Source organism: Octodon degus, unplaced genomic scaffold (genome assembly GCF_000260255.1).
Source record: "Octodon degus isolate 3935 unplaced genomic scaffold, OctDeg1.0 scaffold00060, whole genome shotgun sequence".
Taxonomy (NCBI): Eukaryota; Metazoa; Chordata; class Mammalia; order Rodentia; family Octodontidae; genus Octodon; species Octodon degus.
In genome coordinates this window covers 369,208-378,176 of record NW_004524636.1, presented here as the reverse complement: position 1 = coordinate 378,176, position 8,969 = coordinate 369,208, and positions in this window count along the sequence as shown.

Below are 8,969 nucleotides of genomic sequence, written 5' to 3'. Positions count from 1 at the left end.
TGGGGATCAAATCCCTGACTTCTGCTTGCTTGCAGGAGCTTTAATCTGCTGAGCTATTTGGCCAACTCTAACAGGTTTTTTTTTTTTTTTTTTTTTTTTTGCGGTACCAGGGATCGAACTCAGGACCTTGCACTTGCCAGGCAGGCACTTATGCCACTGACCTATATCTCTGGCCTACCTAACAGCTTTTAATGTTCTATTTTGCTGAATTTCTGGGGTCTTGGTTATTCTGTGTCTGGGTGTAGATTTACTTTGATGATGGCTAACCGGAATCCTATATGCTGCACTTAATTGTATGTCGGATTCTTTTCCATGCTTGGGAAATTTTCTGCCACTATATCTGCAGTCTTTTTATGTCATTTATCTTGATTCCAGTTACTTCCTTGATACCTATAAATCTTATATTATTTTTCTTTGCATCTTCTTGCAACTGCTGCATTGTTATTTCCTGGTTCCTTGTTATTTTTAAGAGATCTTTCCTTTAGTGTTCACCAGTGACAGTTCTGTCTTCTAGGTCTGAAATTCTGTCTTCAGTTTTGTTCAAGCAGTTTTGCTAGCTTTCAGTGGAATTCTCAATGTCCTGGATATCTGTTTGAATCTGTTTCATGCGTTCTAGTTCTTTCCTGTATTGTTCATTATTTCCATCATCCTTCTATATTTTTATCGATGTATTGAGCAATTCTTTCTTGATTGTTATTATTTCTTTTTTTTCCTGAGAGATTATTTCTGATCTGACTTCCTCCATAGCCTGATGGAGTTGTTTCTTTACTTCAGTTGCTATCATTTCCAAAATTTCAGGTGTGTGACTTCCAAGTTCTTCTATGACTTTGTCTCCTGGACTTGTTTTGCTTTGGCTGGAGGTATGAGATTGCCTTTTGTTCCTTCTTTTTGACATTTTTGAAACTCCCAATGTTCACCATGGCTCTGCAGCAAAGGCAGGGGGAGGGGTGTGAGTGAGCAAGGCTCCCACAAGAGTGGGAAGGCATGGCAGGCTCACCAAAGCTCCCTCCGTGTGGGGTTCAGTGTGGTTTCTACCTCAGTGAGAGGGGGCAAGTCACAACTCAAGAAGGATCTGCTGATGAGGGTGGGACAAAGCTCTGCAAAGGGCTCTGTCAATGGTGGGGAACACAGGCTAGGGCTCACCAAGGCTCCAGCTACTGGTAGGGTAGGCAGCAGCAGCTCAGCAGAGCTACAGGAATGTTGGGTGTGAGAGGTGGTCACAGCTCAGTAGAGCTCTGGCAATTGTTGAGGGGTGGATGGGTGGAGTAGGGCTCACCAGGTCCCTGTAGCTGCCCTCTGTGTGCCTAGCTTCTAGTATGGTGGGAGAAGCTGCTTTAGCTAATATGAGCTCCAGCGAGGGTCAGTAATGACTTTTTATAAAGAGGATAAGGGAGAGGTCTAGGAAAAATTTGAGTCTGGCATGTTATTGATGTGTTATTTAATGTCTTGAACTGCTATTGAGACATTAGCAGAAGGATCAGGAATGTACACACAACATGTAGTTTTTATAGTTGCATAAGTACCCCCCCCCACCAATGCTGCTGTTAGGATGTTTAATGCCATCTGATTTTGGAGACTGGCCTGCTTTATTAATTTTACTTTTTATTCAAGAGAGAGACCAGCTTCAGTAGTACTTAAGGCCTATTGAGTATAGTTAGTTAAGGCCTTAATATGTATAATATAATTCTCTCTCTAGACAAGATCTGATGGATTTTAGTAAAAGAAATCTAAAAGTAATCTAGTGTACTTGTTATAGGTTTTATTTATATGATTACCTGGGTTTGAGCATCCCATAGACAAGATCAAATTTTCTGAGAAAGTAGAGCATGTATAACCAAAGTATGAGCATTAGAGCTGAAAGGAACATTAGAAACTGCTCATAAGGGACAGAAAGTGCAGCCCACTAGCTCTTAGAACCCTTTCTTAAGAGAGTCTGACATTTTGTGCTAAGTCCCTCTAACTTTAGTTATCATTATCTTTATATTTATTTTATTTTTTTTAAACATTTATTTATTTGTGTGTGTGTGTGTGTGTGTGTGTGTGTGTGGCCAGCTCAGCCCACCAGGGGGCGGGGCTGGCTGGCATGTGGTGCTGGGGGATCGAACCGTGGTCCATCTGCTTTGGCCAAGCTTGTTCTAAGTAGGTGCTTTAGACCACTGAGCCATCTCACCAGCCCCTATCTTTATATTTAGATGACTTATTAAAACCAGATTAATATCTTATTTTTATTTTAATGATTTTAAGTAATGTAAGTACAGTTTGGAAGATTTTCCTAGTTATACCTTGTGAGAAAACAATGACCTTAGTCAGTATTTTATTTTGTACTTGTATGTTTTTAAACTTGAAACTTATTGTCTTTGTTTTTAAACTTAAGATTTAGAAATTCACAGAATATTTGCAGTGAAAGAATAGAGAAATGTTTTTGTCTTTCAATTTGAAAACACTTGAAGTACTGATAGAAATCATGACATTTTAACATCTACTCCTGTTTATGTTACGTAGAGGTGGGGAGATACACCCAGTGATTGAACTTGCTATTGTTAGTTTTTTCAGCAGTGCAGTAAAGAGATAGGAAAGATAAAAGAAGCCTCTATTAGCTTTAAATGACACAGAGAGGGTCTGAGGGAAATGATATGAATCCTTTGCCCAGAGACAAAGAAAGCTGAGACCTTCATGGACTTCTGGTAGGGGTGGAGCTTGAGGGGCAGTTTCAATTGCATGGAAGGAGCTTTGGGGTCTCTCCTGTGCATGTGGGAAAAGTGAGAGGAAACTGTATCCAGGGCTGGCGTGGTCACTGGGGAGATAAGCTGTTGTTTCAAGGGCTTCAGCCATGTTAGATGGCCTTATAATAATTTAGCAATTCATGCTAAGGCCAGAACCTATGAGCTATATGCTTTTAAAATGTAGCCTGTATTATTTTTACCACTCAAAGCATATATATTTTATTATAAATCATGAGACAATGTTACTTTTGAGAAATGTATTGTGAAAAGTCACACATGTATTTACTATCAGCATGAAATACCTGAATAGTTACATCAAAAATCAACCATATGAACTCATACACTGTTATCATGATGGACATAGCATTCAGTCAGATTGAACCAAGGTCCCATTCAGTGTTTGCAATATGGTCCCTGGGTGTCAGTAAGGGATGCTGCTGAGGGCTTTTTTATTTTAACACTGGGCCTCTGAATTTTGTGTTCCAAAGACAAGGCCTGGCTCTAGATATAGGTCCAAAGCTGTTGGCACTGTGTAGCCAGGGTTTTCCGATTTTTCCCTACCTTGACAGGATTTTTGTCTTGGGAATCTGTTTTGACCAATGAAATATTTTTTAAGCTTTTGTACATGAAAACAATCTGCATTGCTGATAGGTTTTTTTCAGGTGCCTGGTGCAGCAGAGAAACGGGAAAGGAAAAAAGGAGCTGAAAAAGGGACTTTATTATCTTTGAGGACACGGAGAGAATGTGGGGTAGAATGAGGAATTTCTCTCGATTGGAACAAAAGGAGGCTGAGGCTTTTATGGCCTTTTGTCTGGGGTGGAATTTGAAGGAGATGTTTAGATAGACCTGAGGGAGCTGATTGGGGGTCTTCCCTGAGGTGGTGGGAAGGGTGAAAAGAAATTGTATCCTGTGCTGAGTTGGAGAAGAAGGGGGGAGGTGGTCTTGGGGAAGATGGGCTTTTGTTTCAAGAGCACTGGCCAACTTAGATGACCACCATAATGATTTTAGCAATTCATATTAGGAATCTATCATTCCCATCTTTTGGTTGTTATGAAAGGGGTGACATGTCTCTTAGACTGCTTTCTGCTGCACTAGGGTGTTGTCTTGGGGGTGAAGGCAGTTGACAGGATGATGGTTTACGCCCATGTAGAAGTTAGTGCCAGGTGTCTCAACTAGGACTACATTTTTATTAGTGAAGGCTCACATCAGAGATTGAAGAAACCTTGAAAAAGTTTAAAAAGACAGCATGTTATAAGTACATGTCATCGTGATTAAAGGACACAGGAGGGAAAGCAAGAGGGAGTCTGATCTGAATATGTTATTTTATCATGACTGTGTTGAAGGGAAGTATCAACCTTTAGTTTTTGTTATCAATGTGAGGAAAAGGAGGTGAGGTCATTGGTAGGACCTCAAGACAACTGTATTGAGGGGCTTCATCAGAGATATAGAATAAAGTAGCAGGATTGAGAGGGCTATAGGTGGAAATAGTGATAGAAGGATCTTCTATGAACAGTAAGTGGATTTGATGTATATGAGGAGTTATTAGGACTGGAATTGTCTTATGTGTGATGAGCTCACTAAGGTGATGGGGTGAGTAGACTGTGATAGATTGTTCTAAAGTGGACTTTTTGTCTTGTGTTAGTGTGGCTGTTGTTGTGTGTAGTGACATGGAATCTATCTATGAACTGTGTTGTCTAGCTGTTTAGAAAGGTAGGCTACTGCCCAAAAGGATGTTCTCTTTTTTATGTCTTTAAATGTCTACTGTATTGTGATGCTGAGAAGTGGTGTATAGGGTAAAAGGCTGAGCTGGGGTAGGTAAAGTGAGAGCCGGGTTCCTTAGGAGAACCTGTTGTAGCTTGTGAAAGGAGGAATGTATAAGAGCAGCAGGGTCAAGGGGCTCCAACATGGAAACTTTTGATGTCTTATAGAATGGCTGTGCTAGGGAAGCAAAGTTGGGAACCCAGAGGTGGAAGAACTTAGGCAAACCAAGGAAGGAGAGAACTTGTTGTTTTGTGATGGGTACCTGAAGGTCACGAAGAAGTGCTTTACAGTTAGCAGTGATCACACAAGTAGTGGTAGTGAGGGTGAGTCTTAGATATTTGACCTTTGGTGAGGTTATCTGAGCTTTGAGGGAGAGACCCTGTAACCTAGTCCTGAAAGAAAATTGAGAAGATTAGCTGTGTGTCATAGGGCTAGGATATGAGAGGGAGAGCAAAGAAGGAGGTCGTCAATGTATTGAAGGAGAGGTCAAGGGTTCTGAGACAAGCAGTGAGGGCTTGGCTAAAGAAAAAAGGATTATCTCTGAACCCCTGAGGCAGGACTGTCTATATGAGCTGTTGAGATCAGAGAGTGTCTGGATCTGTCCATGTGAAGGCAAAGAGGTCTTGGCATTTTGGGTGTAAGGGAATGGTGAAGAAGTGAGTCTCTTTTGATGTTTGGGGGCTATTTGAGTACTGAAGAATATAGGGAAAGGCTGTGGGATCTCTGAAGCACAGTAATCTAGGAACAGCATATGTGGCACGAGTGGGACTAGAAGTGTCTCAGAGTATGTGGTTGACAAGGGAAGAGGGAGGGAGGAGCTGGCTGTGTATAGAGGTTGGTTTTGTAGGATGTACATTGTAGTAAGAGAGAGATGAGAGAGAAGTGGAGGTTTTGGAGGAGATTTTTCCCCATAAGAAGTATGGAACAGGTTGGGATCACAAGGAAATTATAAGCGAAGAGCAGTGTCTAGAGTCAGCAAAGAATGGGCCTGTCTGAAGGGGGTCATGTAGGTTGGCCATCAAACCCACAATGGAGAATGTAGAGCTAATATAATGATTTTATTTAATTTTTATATTAATTTTATTGGGAAAGAAATAGCAATGAGATAGTTTCAAAACAGGTTTGTAGGACAGTTACAAAAATTAATACATTGCATATTGTTGTATTCATAGTAGTTATTGATAGCACAAAATGCAGACATGATATCTTGTTTAAACACTATTAGTTCAAAGGTTTCTTCTCACTGAACTAAGAGAAAGTAGCTGTATATCTATGTTATTTTGTATATATATATTTTTTTTCTCACTACAAAATGGTCCTTCATTTATATCCCTCTTTTTTGTTTACTTTTGTCAGAGATGAGTATTCCTATAATGATTAGAACTCAGGAAGAACACTATATGTAGTCTCCATGTCAGCAAGAAAAGAGGTTTTTGCTTTTCTTTTATCTGAGATGTTTAGTGAGACCTGGGACTCTGACAAAGGTACTGCGATGTGGGCCATGGAACCCAATCTCTATTGTTGTTGCTCTTCAGTGGCAAGACCAAGCAGGTCAAGTATATGGATTTGGCTATAGTGAGGTTTCCTGTGAGGGCAGGGAATTGGATGACTTGCCTGCTCTCTGGTAGACAGTGCAGTTGCATTTTTAGTGACTCTCAAGCTTGAAGATGTCCCAGTTATGGCTGCAGGTTGGGGCAGGCTCATGTCCAATGTCGTTCTTCATCACACCATCCCTTGAAACCATCCAGGAAGGGATTGGGTGGCAGGGTTGTTTAAGCTCAGCATTGCCTTGTTAAGGTCCTACTTTGATGGGAGTCTCGAGTGTCACAGCCAAAAGTTGGCACTGGGTATTTTGGTCTCTATTATTGAAGATACAGAAAGCTAGATTAAGTTTTCTTTTTTTTTTTTTTCTTTCTTTCTTTCTTTCTTTCTTTCTTTCTTTTTTTCTTTTTTTTTTTGTATTTTAGAGAAGGGTCTACAGGGTGTTCAGGGTCTCATTACTAGATTGGATTCATAGTGATCCACCTGTTTACAGCCTCCTAAAAGCTGGGATTATAGGTGCATGCCACCACACCCAGTCTCAATTGCCATCAAAATGTATCCTGGAGGTGGGGCCGGCACAGCAGGCCTGGGAATCAAACCCTGGGCCCCTGCACCTGCTTGCAGGTGCTTTAATCTGCTGAGCTATTTGGCTGGCCCTTGATTAAGTAAGTTTTCCTGTGGGGTTTGAGGGCCAAGATTTGTCTTTTTAGCTTGGGATGAGTGTCAGGAACAGATAGGAATATAAAATAGGAATTAATGACAATTGTTCCAAACACACTGAGAGGGAAATTAGAGAAACAATACCTTTTACAATAGCACTGTGAAAAGGGCTGGGGTGATAGCTCAGTAGAATAAGCACTTCCCTGGCAAGCGCAAGGGTCTGAGTTCAATCCCCAGTTCCACAAAAAACCAAAAAACATTAAAAAAATAGCACTGTGGAAAATGAAATACTAAGGAATTAATCTAACTAAAGTCAAAGATTTATTCAATGAAAGTTACAGTACTCTGAAAAAAGAGATAGTAGAGGATTTCAGAAAACAGAAAAATATTCCCTGCTCCTGGATAGGAAGAACCAACATCATAAAGATGGCATACTCCCAAAATTTTTATACAGATTTAATGTAATCCCTATCAATAAAACCATCAACATACCTCACAGACCTAGAGAAATCATTTCTAAAATTTATTTGGAAACAGAAAAGACCTAGAATAGCAAAGGCAATTCTGAGCAACAAAAGCAAGGAAGGAGGCATCACAATTCCTGATTTGAAATTATACTACAAAGCTACTGTGATAAAATCAGCATGGTATTGGCAAAAAAATAGACCTGGAGATCAGTGGAATAGATAAGAAGATGCACATGCGACCAAAAACACACTCAGCCACGTTATCTTTGACAAAGGGGCCAAACACGCTCACTAAAAGAAAGAGCCTCTTTAATAAATGGTGCTAGAAAAACTGGCTCTTTACATGTCAAAAATTAAAACTTAACCCAGGCCTATCACCATGCACTAAACTATATAACTGGATCAAAGAACTAAACACTAAAACAGAAACATTGAATCTCCTGGAAGAGAAAGTAGGAGGAACTCTTGAAGACATAGGGGTAGGCAGAGTTCATGAACAAAAATCAAATCTCATGGGTAATTCTTGAAAGAATTAACAATTGGGACCTCCTCTTATTGAGATGTTTTTGCATGTCAAAAGAAATTACCAAGAGAGTGAAAAGACAATCCACAAATTTGGGAAAAAATCTTAACTAATAAGTACTCAGACAAAGGTCTTCTCTTTAGAATTTATACTGAAGTAAACAACATTAGGACCCCAAAATTTAAAGACCCAATTGAAAAATGGGCATCCAAGATGAACACACACTTCTCAGAGGACAAAGTTAAAGAAGTGAATAAATATATGAAAAAATGCTTCACATCATTAGCCATATGTGAAATGAAAATTAAAACAACACTGAGATATCATCTCACCCTAGAAAGAATGGCTATCACAAAGAAATCAACCAACAACAAATGTTAGAGAGGCTGTGGGGAAAAAAGAACCCTTCTCCACTGCTGGTGGGAATGTAGACTTGTGCAACCTTTATGGAAATCAGTGTGGAGACTCCTTAAAAATTAGGACTGGATGGAGCTGGGGAGATGGCTCAGTGGAATAAGTGCTTCCCCGGCAAGCGCAGGGGCCTGAGTTCAATACTCAGTTCTGCAAAAAAAAAAAAAAAAAAGTCCCACCTTTTGGGCCGAGGAGTTAGCTCAGTAGAATAAGTGCTTACCTGGCAAGCACAAGGGCCTGAGTTCAATCCCCAGTTCTGAAAAAAAAAAAATAGGACTGGAAGTCTCATTCAAGCCAGGTATTCCCCTACTGGCAATTTTCCTGGGGGAACTGAACACATCATATCATAGTGATATATGTGTACCTATGTTTATAGCAGCACAATTCGTGATAGCCAAATCTTGAAAACAACCAAGATGTCTGTCACCTGAGGAATGGATGAAAAAGATGTGGTATTTTTATACAATGGAGTATTATTCAGCTATAAATAAGGATAAACTTGAAGACCTCATATTTAAGTGGATGCCACTTGAAGATATAATCATAAGTGAAATAAACCAGACCCACATGCGTAAATATTGTATAAGAACTCAAAAGAAGAAATACAATTAGAAAGGTATAACACAATTAAAAGGAAAGCAAGAACTTGAGGATTAGATAATGAAGAGAGAGAGCAAGGAAAAAAGCTCGGTAACATGACAGGGGCAAAGTCATACATTTATATGTACAAGATGGGTAAGGCAATGATCCTGAGAATCTTCAGCAGGTTTTTGAAACTAGCAGTTAATTGGTAAGAGTCTCACCCCAGATTTTTGGAATTATGTGCCAACATGAGAAGTATAGAATTCTTTATTCTATTTTTAAAATATAATCTAATTTTTA